The sequence below is a fragment of the Schistocerca americana genome, chromosome 7, assembly GCF_021461395.2.
Source record: "Schistocerca americana isolate TAMUIC-IGC-003095 chromosome 7, iqSchAmer2.1, whole genome shotgun sequence".
Lineage (NCBI taxonomy): Eukaryota > Metazoa > Arthropoda > Insecta > Orthoptera > Acrididae > Schistocerca > Schistocerca americana.
Window position 1 is genome coordinate 144,631,369 of NC_060125.1, and position 18,280 is coordinate 144,649,648.

The following is an 18,280-nucleotide window of genomic DNA, read 5'->3' on the forward strand; positions in this document are numbered from 1 at the left end:
TAGAGTTCCACCTGTTGAGAAAGGGGACCAACCAAATGACCTGAGAATGGATTTCTTGAGAAATGTGTATATTTAATTGATTATAAGATTTTAGTCCATCCAGAAGGTATGCTTGGATGAATGGATGGGATTAAAGTGGCCTAACTATGAGGTTATCAGTCCCTCAATCATTTTTGTGTCAAGCCGGGATAATCCCCAGAGAGGAAGGGTAAAAAAGAAAAACCCTGATGAACCCGAGTGTATCCAAGAATCGAGAAAACCAAGAGAGACAAACAACCTAAAGTGAGAGATGGCTAAATGAGTGAAAATGGGAGAGTTGTCTCACACCGAAAGCAGTTGGAGGCCTCCGGGTCACACCGTGCGATGGGAGAGACAGCCCTGCATCTGTCCACTGCTTCCACACCCTCCAATACCACAAGAAAAATTACAACATGGTCAAGTGAGAGACAACTATAAACCACCTAAAACCAAGTCAGCTGCTTTGAGTCAACCACTAGCACCAGAGATAGTGTGTCATCAAGTTTACGATTCCATTGTAAGATGGCCAAATTAGGGGAGTCCAGTAGGATGTGGCCACTGTCAGATGGGCATGACACCAATAGTGGGCTGGATCCTCACATCAGAGGATGTGGCCGTTGGTCACCAACACAAAGCTGACTGACAAGAGAATGTTCCAATATGACATGTCAAACCATGAAATTTTTTACACAAGAAGAAGACAACGAAAGAAATGCACTCTCAAAATTTCAGTTGCTAAGAGGCACTGCAAGTATTTTGCAAAAAAAAAAAAAAAAAAAAAATGTTGAAGTTACACAATTTTGCCATGCAAAGAACACCTTATAACAGTGGTTTGTACAGCAGTTCACAGACACCAATTTTCGGCACCTACATACTACATACATAATGGAAGCGAACACATGAGAATGAGCATTTACAGAAAATTCTCTACCATTTGCTTGTATATAGGTAGAATTGTTTATACCAGAGGGAATGGAAGAGTACACAAGGTAACGAACATTTCCTGTGAACATTATGTTTTTAGTTTTTGGAGCTAATATTTGGCATACAGGATGCAACTCTATCTTGTTAGAGCCACAATGAGAAACTTTACTATTCAGTGAGGATTATTTTGCATGGTGAGTGCACTGTTCTTGACGGAGTATGCAAAATGGCGCACGGAAGAATGAATTTACCAGTAAGTGTGTCAATTTTTATGAAAGTGTGACACGCATGGAGATCGAGCACCTTACACGGAATTACATCTCCAGCTCTCCTTACCACTGGTCCAAAATTTTCCTTGTATGTTGGCTGCTATTTTTACCCGGCTTCTCATTATCATTGAGGGGAAAGTTATAAACAGAACACTAATTATTGACATCGAGCATCATCTCAAGAGGTGACACTGCTAGTGGTTCCACCACATGTGTAATGTCTAATGGTCATATTCTTTCTTGTTTCTTTTGTTCTGAAACAAAAACGGTCTAGTGGCAAAGTGCGTGCTTTGTGATCCAGATAGTGTGGGTTTAAATCCCGTTCAGACCACAACTTTTTCACTATGATTTTTAACCGAGCATTGACTTCTCACAGATGTTGGAGTGGCCACGAAAGACGTGGTTCATATTCCACATTAAACTGCAGGTCTCCATTTTCCAATCAGGCAGGACGCATAAGTAGCTGCAGTGGCGTCCAGGTGAAAGACCTGCAAGAGGCCTACCGGGTACACCACACAGAATGCTCTTTTGCTTGTGCTTGTTTGCTCTGGTGAAAACCTGGCTTAAACTATATAAACATTTTCTTTTTAATAACTTCATATCGACAGTTCAATTCTCGCACATGTAATTCTGACAAAAATGGCTAGCAGAGAAAATAAAATCATGGCAATGTTTGATGTCACAGATGACTTCCATCAATGACGACTTGTAATTTGTTGAAATGAAATGTGTCTTGCAGTACTACATTTTATAACGATTCCTGTAGGTCATTCCTTATAATAATGTTTGAATGTCATACATGTGACTATCAGTGAAACAGTTATTTGTTTATTCCCTGTAGTCGTCACAAAAATGCGAAGTGTCTATTGAACGACCAAAACAAACATTTTTCTTGCACCAGGCACACCGGAAAAAGGAAAAATTGATGCAGTCAGGCACTTCACAGTAACCACTAGTTTTATTTAAACTGAACTGGGATGGAGTCAGAAATGGTCCTGGCCATTGCTCTGCATATTGCACTACATACCACGCATACTTGGTCACATTCGTAAAGCGTAGCGAAGAAAACTAGTAATGCACAAATGACTGGAGCTTAAGAATACTGTTCTGCTGATAAACCTGAAAGTATGCTGTCTGATAATTTCCTGAAAAATGCTTTCCACTGTCGAAAAAATTCTTTATCGAAAGGTTGAATCGCACTAGTAGTTCCAGGCGGAATCCACATTACACCTACAGATTTTTCACCGTCCTCCTCGAAAACAGAGCCGTCATCATGTCCAGACCATGAATCCCACAAAAGAAATGAATTAATTTCTGCAGCTGGTAGGAATACATTTTGAACAAAATGTTGAAAATTATTTTCCCATTTTTCCAGATTTTGATACATCGATTGCAAGATTTTTGCAGCTAAACAGTCAAACTTTTATTTTTGCTCCTAATTTGCCTTGTGGCTCTGGAAGACAGACATACAGCTGCGGAAACAGTAAACCACTCATACTTATCACTGGAATTATCGTATATGAATGTGTCATTGCATTCATTGATTGAGCAACCGACTCTGTCTTTTTCTCGGCCCGAAATGATAAAGTGCAGTGCGCATGCAGTTCTTTCACGAAACCTGACTGATCAGCTTTATAAACAGCAGTTGCGGGGACAACAGCAAGTTTCGTCTTTACGTCAGCTATGAATTTCTCTACAGAACTGTCTATCATTGGTAGCTGCTCTACATGTTTACATGACATAAACTTGGTAATTTTGTGACTTCCTATTCTGTACGATTTCTTGTATCATTCAGATGGTGTTGGGTTTACATTTTGTGCATATTTCTCACTTCATGTAATTCATTCTTCCATTTTTACAGTTCACACTCCAATTTTGTGAAACAAAAATGCATTTGCACAGTGCGTAACTTCAAGCATTTTTCCCTCCTTCGTTTAACCAATATTTCACTGCCTTCTCTTTTTCGCTGAAAGCTGTTGCACTATGTGTCTTTTTTTTTTTCTTTTTTTTTTTTTTTTAGGCCTGGAAAGTATTCTTCTTCAGAACTGTTACTGGCACAATTGACGTCATCTGAACTACAATTCATGGAATCATCACAGTTACTTCCTATTTCTTCTAACATATCCACAATTCCAAACGAAATGTCGAAATCATTTGAATGAATGTCAAGGAAATCAACTAAATGTACATCCTCAGAAGTAGGTCTAATCGTTGCTAAATTGAGAACGTTAATTGAATTCCACATTACTGTGAAACTGGAAGGAAAAAGAAAAGGTACTTTGGCAGGTACGCATTACGAAAGCACAATAAATATTAATTCAGCTTTACCTGTATTGTCAATACTTACCAGTAATGCAAAAAGCAACTGATAATTTGTAATGGCCTAGATGTTACTTAAGTGGCTAATCTGAGAGAATAGTAACTGTGTTCTGTAGTGTCAGAGAACTATCAATGAACAGTAACCTGACACGTCCTTTGAAAATTACGATCAGATTGTGTCGTGTTTCCTGTTTGCAAATGTACCGCCGACCTTGTATGTGTGTGTGTGTGTGTGTGTGTGTGTGCGTGTGTGGGCACACATGCGTGCGCATTTCTACCGCCGCTGCCTGGTGCGCTACAAATTGGCAATTTTCAGCTATTCTTTTTTAATACTTGCAGTGTCTCTTAGCAGCTAACATTTTGACAGAGCATCTTTTTGTTGTCTTCTTCCAGTGTAAAAAATTTCAGGGTAGGTTTCGACATGTCTTACTGGACCATTTCCTTGTGAGAGCAGTAGATTGCCTGTCAGGAGAAGCACAAAGGAAAGAGTGCCACAGAGTCATGGTTCTCTTTATGATTCACAGTTTATTCAGAGAAATCAGGGCATACCAATCCATGTTCCAAGCCTCCAACAATTGATGGCACACAGTCAACCGAAAGTCCAGTTCCAGTATCCCCATCTCCTAAGACAGCATCCTGATAGCCAATTTGGCCAACTGATCAGAATGTTCGTTCCCGATGTCACTTGGAATTCGCACAAAAACAACCGATCGTCCACCCAACATTGTGGAGATCACAAAAGAAAAGAGACCCTGGATATTCACAACCAATGGGTGTCAAGGATAGCCTAATGACTAACTCAGGGAGACCCTGCTGATTAAGAACATCTTGCTCATGGAGTGCAAGAACAAACGTGGCTGAGGACTCAAGTGATGGCCACCAATTCTACTTTGTTTTAGGGCACAAAAAGAACTCAATCCATAACTTTACAACACTAATATGAAAAGTGTGGTGTCACCGCCAGACACCACACTTGCTAGGTGGTAGCCTTTAAATCGGCTGCGGTCCGTTAGTAAACATCGGACCCACGTGTCGCCACTGTCAGTGATAGCAGACCGAGCACCACCACACGGCAGGTCTAGAGAGACGTACTGGCAGTCGCCCCAGTTGTACAGCCGACGTTCATAGCAATGGTTCACTGACAAATACGCTCTCATTTGCCGAGACAATAGTTAGCATAGCCTTCAGCTACATTTGCTACGACCTAGCAAGGCGCTGTATTCAATTGATATTTATTATGTGAAGCATGTATCATCAAGAGAGATGTTCTACAATTGTGGATTAAAGTTAAGTATTACATCATTCATGTAGTTCATTCCACTCTGCCCAGTGCCACTCTCTCTAACAGTGACTGTGTTCGTCCCACAAATAGTGTGCGTCGACGTCGACGGAAATCACGTCAAGTCGCAAGTGATTCTGTACCAGTGTCAGTTCAAATTGCATGAGAGTCACTCTTGTCGTCAGCAGGACAATAAACTTTTTGTAGACTTGGACTTTAATGGCAACATGGTCCCATTCCAGCGCGATACCGGAGCTGCAGTTTCATTGAGCAATAAAGACACGTACAAACAACTGGGCACACCTCCGTTGCGTGCCGCAAATGTTAAGTTAAATAGTTATTCCGGTCAGAATATCCCTGTGTTAGGACAGTGCAGCCTTCTTGCCACATACAAGGGACAAACAAAACTTGTGTCATTTTACGTACTTCGTTCTTCTTCTGCAGTGAACTTGTTTGGTTTAGATTTATTTCAGTTATTTAACTTGTCTATAGTAAATCAGGTCTTATCAGTGAACCAGACTGTGCCTTCAGCCAGTGTTTCTAGTCTATGTGAAGAATTTGCAGACATTTTTGCACCGGGCCTTGGTTGCGCTAAGAACTATAAAGCACATTTGGAACTGAAAGTAAACGCGCAACCGAAATTTTTCAGAGCGCGCAATGTTCCCCACGCATTGCGTGATGCGGTCGCAAGAACATTACACGATTTGGAATCACAAGGTGTGATTGAACGTGTGCAGGCTTCTCTCTGGGCATCACCTTTAGTAATTTTGCCAAAACCTTCCGGAAAATTGAGACTTTGTGTGGACTTCAAGGCTACGGTGAATCCACAACTAGTGATTGCAACTTTTCCTTTACCCCGCCCGGAAGATCTTTTTGACAAACTGTGCCCGGGTAAATATTTTTCGAAGTTGGACCTAGCAGATGCGTACTTGCAAATACCGGTGGACGAAGAATCCCAGCGCGTTTTGGTGGTTAACACGCATCTTGGTTTGTACCAATTCAAAAGACTGCCATTTGGGTGTGCATCCGCCCCTGCATTGTTTCAGCAATATCTGCAAACTGTTTGTGCGTCGGTCCCTACTGCAGCGAACTATCTGGACGAAATTGTGATCTCCGGAAAGACAGAAGAAGAACATTTAGCCAATCTCAGAACATTATTTCAGGTATTGCGACAAAATGGTCTTCGCTTGCGGAAGGACAAGTGTGTTTTTTGCTCGTGACTTACCATATTTGGGACATGTAATCAATGCCCAAGGCATACATCCGAGTCCAGAGCACCTCCGTGCCATACAAGACTTGCCTTCGCCGCAGAATTTGAAGCAGCTACAGAGTGTGCTGGGTAAAATAAATTACTACCATCGCTATGTGCGCAATGCCTCTTCCATTTCAGCTCCGCTTCATCACTTACGCCGTAAAGGTGTTCTGTTCGTCTGGACAACGGAATGCGAATGCGCCTTTCGCCAGTTGAAATCGGCGTTGCTTTCCAATACTTGCCTTACGCCATTCGATCCCCGGAACCCCCTTTTGTTGATGGTGGATGCATCGGATTTCGGGATCGGTGCTGTGCTGGCGCACAAAGATGGATCGCATAATCGCCCTATTGCCTTTGCGTCCAAATTGCTCTCGTCTGCGCAAAGACATTATTCACAGATCGAGAAAGAAGCTTTGGCTCTCGTATTTGGTGTCACAAAGTTTCATGATTTCTTGTATGGTCGTCACATTACCATCATCACAGACCACAAACCTTTGACATCGCTTTTTCATCCGAACAAGCCTGAACCTCCACGTACGGCGCAGAAATTTATTGGCTGGTCTATTTTCCTCTCGCAATACCGCTACGATATCTTGTATCGGTCCACTGCTAAGCACGGAAACGCCGATGCGTTGTCCCGTTTGCCTGTTGCTGAGGATAGAGCATTCGATTCTTCCGAACTTGCTTGCATGTTCATTGATGCGGAAACCGATGACGTGGTCGACTCGTTTCCGATTGATTTTCGTCGTGTAGCTACAGCCACAGCTGCTGACCCTGTCCTTGCTACAGCTTTGCATTTTGTTGCTACTCAATGGCCCTTGTCAAAGTCACGGATCGCGGATCCGTTGGTTCGTCGATTTTATGCTCACAAGGAGAGACTTTTTGTTCGACGTGGTGTTTTGCTATTGCGTTCTGATAATGATCAGTCCAGGGTCGTGGTCCCACGTTCGTTACAGTCCTCTGTCTTACGGCTTCTCCACCAAGGACATTGGGGTATAGTGCGAACGAAACAACTTGCTCGTCAGCACTGTACTTGGTTCGGAATCGATGCTGCGATTACGAATATGTGCTCTTCTTGCACGGCGTGTGCCGAACAACAATCCGCACCACCGCGGAAATTCTTTGCATGGCCGAAAGCCACTTCCCCTTGTCAACGCTTACACATCGATTTTTCTGGTCCATTCTGGAATGCTCGATGGTTGGTTGTTGTCAATTCCTTCAGTAATTTTCCTTTTGTTGTCAGGATGTCTTCCATGACGTCTTCAGCCACCATCCAAGCGTTATCCGCTATCTTTTGCATTGAAGGTCTTCCACAGACTATTGTTTCCGACAATGGCCCACAATTCATGTCCGCAGAATTTCAGTCATTCTGCAAGGCCAATGGTATTCAACATCTGACATCCGCGCCGTTTTCGCCTCAGTCAAACGGTGCCGCTGAACGATTGGTCCGGACTTTCAAGTCACAGATGTTGAAGTTGAAAGAGTCGCATTCTCGGGAGGACGCGTTGTTGGTCTTTTTGTCTTCGTATCGCTCTCAGCCCCGAGATGGTCGCTTGCCGGCTGAGTTGCTCCACGGTCGTCCTCATCAAACCTTGATGTCTTTGCTGCATCCGCCGCATCAGGTTACTGTGCAGCGGCAGCCACCTGCTTTTGCTCCAGGCGATGTTGTCTACTATCGCAACTATCGAGGTTCACGGCATTGGCTCGCAGGGCGCATTCTTCACTGCCTCGGCCGCGCTATGTATCTGGTTTTGGGGGCCACTGGTGAGGTGCGTCGGCATCTCAATCAGCTGCGCCTCTGTCGTCGCACGGGTTCTGCCGCTCCCCGTCTGCTTTCAGCGGTGGTGCCGTCCGGTCAGCGCCCTGGGGACCCATCTACTGGCTCACCTCATCCCCAGGTGTTACCGACGCTGCCTTCCATTTTGCCACATGGCGACGCGCCGCCGCCGCCTGTTCTCCCGCCGGCGACGCCCACAGTGGACGCTTCGCTGCACCCGCCAGGCGCCTCCCTGGGTCACGCGCTGCCGATCGCTTCCCGTGACCAGCTGTCCTCTGACATGGAACTCTTTCCCGCTCCGGACCACATGTCGTCTACGCCCGTCGGGTACGCGATGGAGGTCGACCCTTCGGCCCCTCCTGTCTCTCTACGGGCGCATACACCGCATGTTGATGTGCACCCTGGACTAGGTTTTCAGGTGTTTCCTAGCTCCCCTCGGACCGAATGGCAGGGTGCGGGTGGCACAGCCTCGCCTGTTGTTAGGCTCCCCACCTCGTCACATACGTCAACATGGGGTCCTCCCCACGGCGGGTGGAAGCCTTATAACACAACCGTTCACAGATTTGTGGGGGAGGAATGTGGTGTCACTGCCAGACACCACACGTGCTAGGTGGTAGCCTTTAAATCGGCCGCGGTCCATTGCTACAATGGATAAAAAGTATAATGCCATTGACAGCCCATGTGTTGTTCGCTAAAACAGCTGAGAACTCAGACTGCAAACATACACTAAAAGGCAAGCAGTTAAAAACGGGCATTCGGTCAGGACATGCTGAAATGCCACAGGTTGATGACAATGAGTACTTAGTGGCAGGGCATCACCACCTAACAAATGACGATGGCTAAAAATGACAGTGCCCAAAACACAACTATCTAAAATGGTCTCCTCATAGTGAGACGGCCAAGAGGAAGTTGGCCAAGGCGCCGGGAGAGGTTTAATTCCCTGGAGCTTATCCCATGAAGGGAAGACCAGTGATGATGCCAAACTGACACCACCTGCTGACAGATAGCAATGTGGAGATCATCCGAAGGAATGGAAAAGCCAGCAGGCACGATGACTGCAGTCTCGGCGGCAACTCCAGTAGCCTCATTTCCTATTGGAGCGATATGACCAGGAATCCACATAAACCTTAGAGTAGCTCCACCAAGAACGAGCAAGTGGAAGATTTCTTGGATCTGTTGCGCTAAGGGATGGACTGCATATAGCATACAGGGCACTGAGGGAACTGGAGTATATGACACAATTCAAAAGCCTGTGTCACTGGGTGTACTGTGTGGCCTGATAGAGGGCAAAGAATTTGAGCAGTGTTCTGGAAGCTGATACAGAAAGTAGTCGGTGCCAATGACAAGGGCATACCCAATACCACACTCAGTCTTAGAGCCATCGGTGTACATGAAGGTGCCATCGCTAAGTTGTGTGCGAAGGTTGAGAAACTTACAGCAATAGATCGAATACGGAGTAGTTGCCTTAGGAAGCGAATGAAGTCCAAGATGAACATGAGCTGCTGCATGAAGCCAAGGTGGTGAAGGGTTCACGCTCATCAGGAATGTGGCAGGTAGCGTGAAGCTAAGCTGCCGGAGCAAGAGCCAAAAGCGAACTCTGGGATGTAACGGAGAAGGAAATGCCCCACATTGGCAGTCAAGGAAGTCATCAACAGATACTGCATAGAGACTCTCAACTAGTATAGTGTAGAAGGCACCAGTGGCCAAACGGATTCCACAATGGTGGACTGCATTGAGATGATGTAAGATGGATGGATGTGCAGACAAATGAATGAAACACCCATAGTCTAGTTTTGAACAGACAACGGATCAGTACAAATGGAGATGGGTGATCTGATCTGCTCTCCAGGAAGCACTGCATAGGACACTGAGGCACTGGGTACAGAAGGGAAGAGGTAAGACATGTGGGAGGACCAAGGAAGTTTTCTATCAAGCATGAGTCCCATGAATTTCATAGTTTCTGCAAATGGAAGAGCAACAGGCCCAAGAAGTAAAAACGGTGGAAGAACCCCACTATGCCACCAGAAATTCATACAAATGGTTTTGTCAGAGGAAAAGCAAAAGCACTGCCAATACTCCACGAGTAAAGACGATCGAGACGTCACTGAAGACGCCATTCAAGGAGATAAGACTGTGGAGAACTGCAATAGACAGCAAAGTTTTTCACGGTAAATGATGACAGCCAAAACAGTTGCAGGATAAAGATTTATTAAAATTCTTGACCAAGGTTTCCGTATATGTAAATATACCTTCATCAGAAGTAAAAAATCTAAAATTACATCCTGCAATGGAGATAAAACGATTGTGCCAATCTCCATTGCAGGATGTAATTTTAGATTTTTTACTTCTGATGAAGGTATATTTATATATACAGAAACCTTGGTCAAGAACTTTAATAAATCTTTGTCCTGAAACTGTTTTGGCTGCCATCATTTACCGTGAAGAATTTCAACTGCTGCTGTTTCAGCCATGTTTAAAATCTTGAGATAGCAAAGTCCTCAATGAAAAGGGAGCTGGAGATGCCCGGTGAAAGACAGGCCATAATAGGGTCAATGACTATAGCAAAGATCCCATTCTCCTGGATAAAGATGTCTGAGAAGGCTGAACGCACATGTACCTTGAAAACTTGGTCTTTTAAAAAATTCCTGAAGGAAACGGGGCAGGCGCCCTCGGAAGGCCTACATGTATAAAATACGGAAGATACCAGTCCTCACAAGCAGGTGTCGTAAGCTTTCTTTAAATAAAAAAATGTAGCCACAATTTGGTATTTGCGTAGAAAACCATTCATGACTTGGATTGACAAAGTGATGAGATGGACAATTGCATAATGGCGCACTTGAAATCCACACTGAGCAATGGTTAGTAGATACCAACCGGCCAAGAATCATACGATACATCACCTTGCAAACACACCTGGTGAGAGAAATGGGATGGTAGTTAGAAAGAAGGCGTTTGTTCTCACTGGGCTTAGGAATGGGTATGATAGTAGCTTCACGCCAGTGTCTGGGAAGCGTGCCATCAGCCCAAATGTGATTGTACATATGAAGGAGGAAGTGATTACCCACAAGAGAAAGGTGCTGCAACGTCTGAATGTTAACATCGTCAAGCCCTGGGGAAGAAGACTGAGATTAAGTGAGAGCATGATCTAGCTCTCTCAAAGTAAAGGCAGCATTGTAACATTGATTCTGAGGAAGAAGGGTATCACCTGAGCTGCCTGCACTTGTTTCTGAGGAAGGACAGGGGATGATGGTGGGTGAGCTTGAAATCTCTGCAAAATAGTGGCCTAAGGTGTTGGAGATAGCAATAAGGTCCACAATGACATCATCTGCTACGGTCAGGCTGGAAACTGGGGAATGGACCTTGGTCCCAGAGAGTCAACAGAGGTTGCCCCATAATGACAGAAGAGGGAGTGAAACTGTTAAAAGAATTAATAAATGAAATCCAGATAGCTTTTTTGCTATCCCAAAGAATGTGACAACACTGTGCACTGTTTATAACAAATACAGTTCACCCTTGAAGTATGACAGTTAAACACACGGAGAGCACGTCTCTGTGCATGAATTGCATTGTGGCATGCCTCAATCCACTAAGGGACTGGCACATGGCGCGGTAAAGATGAAGTGCAAGGTATGAAATGTTCTGCAGTGGTAAGGATAATGTTTGTATTGTACACTATGTGGTAATCACAACTAGGGAAATGGTGTTAATTGAAGGTTGCCAGGGAGGAGTAAAGCCTCCACTTGGCCTTCGAAAGCTGCCAAGGATTTACACACAGGTAGGGTAGAAGTTTGCAAACAGATAGGACATGGAAAATGTTTGGTGAAGTACGTGTCAAGGAGAGCAGACCACTTGAGATAGGGGCAAGATGGACAATCCAGAACGAGAAGTCCAAATGGATATAAGTGTGCGTGGAGTCTGCAAGGAATGTGGGTGCTCCAGTGGTAAGACAAATGACAGGTTATGGAAAAGCTCCAAAGGGGACAGTGTGTATTAAGGTCGGCGAGCAGCAAAAAGGGTTGAGGGAGTTGACCTTAAAGCTGGAGGAAGTCTGCCCTAGTGACACTAAACGATGCAGACGTTGCAAACAGAAAAGGTGAAGCGAGGAAGGATAATGTGGACTGCAACAGCTTGCAGTCGAGTGTTCAGTGAGATGATTTGTCTACGAATGTCATGCCAGGTGAGCAGCCTGACTCCCACTTGAGATGGAATGCCATCCTTGTGTGGAAGGTCAAAGCAGACTGGAAGGAAATGCGAGAGGTCAAAACGGTCATGAGGGGACAATTTTGTTTCTAGGAGACAGAAAACAAGCGGAACTGCAATTCTGAGAGCAGCCGCAATTCCTCCTTGTTGGATCTAATGCTGTGAACATTCCACTGGAGGAGAGTCATAACAGGGAAAGGGGAGGAAGAAATAAATAAAGGGTTGTCATCCCGGTAGCTGCCAAGTGCCAGCCTTCGAAGACTCACTGCCATAGAGCGCAGAGGTTGGAGGATCCTGTTCCATGAGATCTATAGAGATGACACAGATGTTTGTTCACTGGAAGGATGTAAGAAGTCTTCACAGGAGTCTTCCGTTTGTGGAGCAGGTGATTTCACCACCGGGGACGAAGATTTGGTGGCCTGTTGTGCAGCTGGAGAAGAAGGAGATGGGGATCCTACCACGAAACTGGCCAGTTTTACAACTGCAGTGCTGAATTTGAAGTCGCAAGTCTGCATGGCCATGTCCTTTGTGGAGCGAGGCATAGCAAGAGTTGTACTGTAAGTGCCTGATGGTAAAATGCAGGGGTTTCGACTAACCAACAACTTGTGAGTGACAGGATAAGGTACTTTTTCCTTCAACTGGATCTCCTGGATGGCCCGCTCACCAAGATCCATGGGACATTCTCAGGATGGTACTGTACGGTCACTATCGCAATTGATACAGCGGGGAGGAGGTGGCGGACAATTGCTGTAGTGAGCACCCCTACCACAAGTAACACATTTGACCACGTTTTGATGGGACATGTGGGTGTGGTTGTAACATTGACACTGGGAGCAACACATCAGGTTTGGAATGTACGGTCAGATCGTGATAACTTCATAGCCTTCTTTGATCTTGGATGTGCGCACTACTCAATCAAACGTAAGAAAAAGAATGTGCGTAGGCACTAAGTTACATCAAACTTTTTTATTACTGCAGTGTCCGCCCTCGGTAGCTGAGTGGGTCAGCGCGACAGACTGTCAATCCTAAGGGCCCGGGTTCGATTCCCGGCTGGGTCGGAGATTTTCTCTGCTCAGAGATTGGGTGTTGTGTTGTCCTAATCATCATCATTTCATCCCCATCAACGCGCAAGTCGCCGCAGTGGCGTCAAATCTTAAGACTTGCACCAGGCGAGCGGTCTACCCGACGGGAGGCCCTCGACACAGGACATTTCATTTCATTTCATTACTGCAGTGATGGCCTGATCAGAAATGTAAGTTTGGATTTCTCCCTCAGTCAGATCATCAAGCAGCTGACTGTAAATAACACTACGCAAAGAATTCAACATTCAATGGCCTTGACATAAACAGGGTAACTGTGGGGGAGTGATGCTGTAAGCAGTTGTGCTGGAAAATCACCATTAGTTTCCAGAAGCAAAGTTCCATTACATAAATGAGAGCAGGATTTCACAGGGCCTGCGACTGCATGAACACCTTTCTGAATAAAAACAGATTAACCGTAGCAAAGGACTAAGCTCCTTCAGTACATGAGCCCACAAGAAACCGAGATGCAGCTGCAAGATTCTTAGAATTTTTAGCCTCATTTTGTTTATATAGACTGAGATGGTGATTGACTCATTACGAAAAAAAAAAAAAAAATCACCCATCATCTCTGATGACATGCTCCTTCCAACTGGGGAGGGACCAATTGGCAATTTGGAAAGGTAACAGCTCAGGCAATCATCACTCCGTGGACTGGGCCTGTACCAGGGGGTATGTGTGAACCTTACCTATTGACCTGGAGCTGGGAATTACGTGTTACCCAGTCACCTGTTACACGTCAAATGCTTGGACTGGCCTTCAGGGGTGCACAGGGAGGAGGAAGAAGAAGAAGAAGAAGAAGAAGCATAGAGGTACTTGAAACGCCGGAGCAAGGGGAGGGTAGGAGATGGAGGGGAGGGGGTGGGGAAGAGAAAGAAAAGAAAAAATAAAGAAAGCTCCAGAATGAGATTTTCACTCTACAGCGGAGTGTGCGCTGATATGAAACTTCCTGGCAGATTAAAACTGTGTGCCCGACCGAGACTCGAACTCGGGACCTTTGCCTTTCGCGGGCAAGCGCTCTACCAACTGAGCTACCGAAGCACGACTCACGACCGGTACTCACAGCTTTACTTCTGCCAGTACCTCGTCTCCTACCTTACAAACTTTACAGAAGCTCTCCTGCGAACCTTGCAGAACTAGCACTCCTGAAAGAAAGGATATTGCGGAGACATGGCTTAGCCACAGCCTGGGGGATGTTTCCAGAATGAGATTTTCACTCTGCAGCAGAGTGTGCGCTGATATGAAACTTCCTGGAAGATTAAAACAGTGTGCCCGACCGAGACTTGAACTCGGGACCTTTGCCTTTCGTGGGCAAGCGCTCTACCAACTGAGCTACCGAAGCACGACTCATGACCGGTACTCACAGCTTTACTTCTGCCAGTACCTCGTCTCCTACCTTACAAACTTTACAGAAGCTCTCCTGCGAACCTTGCAGAACTAGCACTCCTGAAAGAAAGGATATTGCGGAGACATGGCTTAGCCACAGCCTGGGGGATGTTTCCAGAATGAGATTTTCACTCTGCAGCGGAGTGTGCGCTGATATGAAACTTCCTGGCAGATTAAAACTGTGTGCCCGACCGAGACTCGAACTCGGGACCTTTGCCTTTCGCGGGCAAGTGCTCTACCAACTGAGCTACCGAAGCACGACTCACGACCGGTACTCACAGCTTTACTTCTGCCAGTACCTCGTCTCCTACCTTCCAAACTTTACAGAAGCTCTCCTGCGAACCTTGCAGAACTAGCACTCCTGAAAGAAAGGATATTGCGGAGACATGGCTTAGCCACAGCCTGGGGGATGTTTCCAGAATGAGATTTTCACTCTGCAGCAGAGTGTGCGCTGATATGAAACTTCCTGGCAGATTAAAACTGTGTGCCCGACCGAGACTCGAACTCGGGACCTTTGCCTTTCGCGGGGTAGCGCTCTACCAACTGAGCTACCGAAGCACGACTCACGACCGGTACTCTGGTCTGGTTATTAAAACCTCAGAACACATTCTCAAAAATATTCCAGACGTGTTCCCAAAAGGATGGGAAAAAGAACAGCAGAAGGATACACATGTAGGACAGAGAAGGAAGAAGTGCTACAAAGGCTGGTGAACCAAGCACGAACTCACCAAAGGGTGGTGAGTCCCGGAGGAGGGGGAGGTGGAGGGGGGTGAGGCATGGAAAGGGGGTGAGGCAGGGAAAGGGAGTGAAGCATTCTGCATTCTGCATTCTGCAGCAAATATACTGCCTCTGTTTTGCAGTGAGCATAATTCACTGCACTGCATATGTGTGTAGGCAAAATCTGTTTGTCTGTCAACCTTAGAGCCATCAGTATACACCACTACCAAACTCAAAAATGCATAAAGGACAACCAGTAACAGGTGGCGAAAAACAGCAGGATCAACAGAGTCATTCAGTCCAGACAGGGTACACACTAAGGGGACGTATGTGACTGCTGCCTAATAAGAGGTGACCATGAGAGGGTAGGTGGAGTAGAGACTCTTTATGCAAACTGCGACCTTGATTCCTGTTCTCGACCTCTCTCGTGGGAAGTGGGCCTGTCAGCCTAAAAAAAAGGACACGGTAGTTTGGATACTCATGGGAGAAACTATTGTGTATCGTATATGTGAGCAGCAGTTGGCATCTCATCTGTAGGAGAGTGGGATGGGGGACGGGACCCCAGCGAATAGGCTGTTCACAAGGCTGGTCCAAAGAGGTGCCTGTTTTAAGTCGGACCCCTCAGTGGTGTATTGTGTCCAGCATCTGCAACGCTAAAGGCAATGCCAAGCCACAGACCAGACTCTCATAGTCAAGATAGGACAGGATCTGAGCTTTGTAGAGCACTTTGCACTCCTAGCTGGTGTTACCAAGGGAATAAAGATTATTAAGGTGTGACCAGCATGTTCACTTAAGTTTGTGAACAGGGGGAAGCTACGTCAACTGGGCATCAAGGACCAGTTGCAAAAAGTAAAAAGACTTTGCCACATTGAGCAACTGGTTGTCGAGGTAAAGTTCTGGATGGGGATGGATGGTACAACAGTGACAGACGTGTATGATACTTGCCTGGGTGGCTGAAAACTGGATGCCATTGGTGAGAGCCCAGGCCTGCGCCTTTCATATGGCATCCTGCAGTCGGCATCCAGAAACATCCACAGCTAAGGAACAATAGTAATGCAAAAATTGACAGCACACACAAAGGGCGACACTGTAGTCCCTACAGCAGCAGCTAGACCAAGGATGGCCACTAGAAAAAGAAGCTCACACAATACAGAGCCCTTGTGAGACTCTGTTCTCTTGTGTATGTGGGGTACTGTGGCAAACTACAACTTGAACCGGAATGTATGGTGTGACAAGAAGTACCAGACAAAAATCACAAGCAGGCCCTGGAGACCCCACTTATTTAGGGTAACAAGAATGTGATGCTATGTGGTATCACAAGGCTTTTTCAAGTCAAAGAATGTGTTGATGCCAGGCAAAAGCTAACAGGATAGCAGAATCCAGGCAGACCAAATTGTCAGTAGTAGACCTCTCTTGGTGAAAACCACCTTGGGATGGAGCCAAAAGACCCTGAGACTAAAGGTACCAACACCGCTGCTGATCACCATACATTCGAGCACCATGCAGAGGACATCAGTGAGACTAATTGGGTGATAGCTGTCCCTCTCAAGGGAACACTTATCCAATTTCAGTACCGGGACAATCACGCTTTCTCATCACTGACATAGGAACTTTCACTGATATAGGAACTTATCCTTGCTCCGGATACAGTTGAAAAAGGCAAGGGCGTGATGCTTGCAATCTTAGAAGGGCTGGGACACTAAGGAAGTCCCAATCACTGAACTGACCATTATACAGTTCCAGCTAATGTGTACTGAAAGGTAAGTGAATGAACTATAATGGCTGTTTGAGGGTATGAAAGGCAAGCTGATAATTCTCAGACACAGAGGGTCAAGCATAATGCAAAGCAAAATGTTCGGTGACAGTGCCTGGGTCAGAGAAGATAACACCATTCTGAGAGATACTAGGTACACCTGTGGGGGACTGGTGTCCATTGAAGAGTTGAATCTTAGCCCAAACCTTCGATGGAGTGGTACACAGTCAAATGATAGCAATATAACGTTCCCAGTTTCTGTCATTTTACTCCCTGAAGTGGCAGACACGGGCATGGAGCCATTTAATGGTGTTTCATCAAAGAATATCACTTATAGTGTTGGAGAGTCTGTCTGTGATCTCTAATGGTAACAGCAGTGTCAGTGGTTCACCAAGTTACTGTCTTCCAACAGGGAAGTCCAAGGAATAGCAGATCACTAAGTCAGCTGCCAATAGAACAACTGCAATTTTGCTCTGGAAAGCTACATTGACATCGCCACGTGGTGGGGTGCTAAGGGTGACAGCAGAGGCAAAGGCATCCCAATCAGATTTGTTAAGAGCCCATGTGGGTGGACACCCAGGTGAGTGACAGTGAGGGAAGGTCAAGACAATCAGAAAATTATCACTGTCACAAAGGTCATCGTGGACTCTCCAATGGAAGGAAGGGAGAAGACCTGGGCTGTAGACAGAAGGATGAATGGCGGAATAATACCCACATGCTACCCTGTATTGTGTGGGAACACCATTATTCCAGAGGCAAAGATGGAGCTCCATCAGCAAGTTTTCACCAGTTTTATCATGGACAGTAGTCATAGTTCCACCCCACAATGGTTTGGGGACATTTAAGTAACCTGGTATTTGGAAAGAGGGGTAGCTGGGAAAACAGTGTAGACAATGCATTCTGGGACACTTCATCCCTGTGTGAGGGTCAGGTGGCTATCACAACTCCAGTACTTGATGAACCTCCCCCCCCAACAGAGTGGCAACTGTGCTAGGAACTAGGCATAGTATCTCTGCAAGAAGGGAAGGGTGAAAAATAAGATAGGAACAAAAGGTGGGATATACACCATACTGGGTGATCTTCCCTACACTAACTGCACTTCTGTGAAATTTGGAAATGAGATAGCAGGTCAAATCCAAAAACGGACAACACAAAGTTAACAATAAAAAGTTGTATAAGGCTGGAAATGAAGAAATTGAGCCTCCAAAATCATAAACCAAATCCATGCACAACTGGCATCAAGAAGACCATCAAGTGGAAAGGGAAAAAAGAATGACTTGTAGCACAGACAGAGAAGTAGCATAGCC

At 45.6% G+C, this 18,280-nt stretch overlaps 1 protein-coding gene and 1 non-coding gene across 2 annotated transcripts in view; both read right to left on the reverse strand.

Moving 5' to 3' along the window:
- Nucleotides 1-18,280, reverse strand: part of LOC124622162 (E3 ubiquitin-protein ligase SHPRH) — a 256,731-nt gene that overhangs the window by 224,614 nt on the left and 13,837 nt on the right. The gene's annotated exons all lie outside the window — the stretch shown is intronic.
- On the reverse strand, nucleotides 14,085-14,159 carry Trnas-cga. The gene has a single exon. It is a non-coding gene; the product is annotated as a tRNA-Ser (tRNA).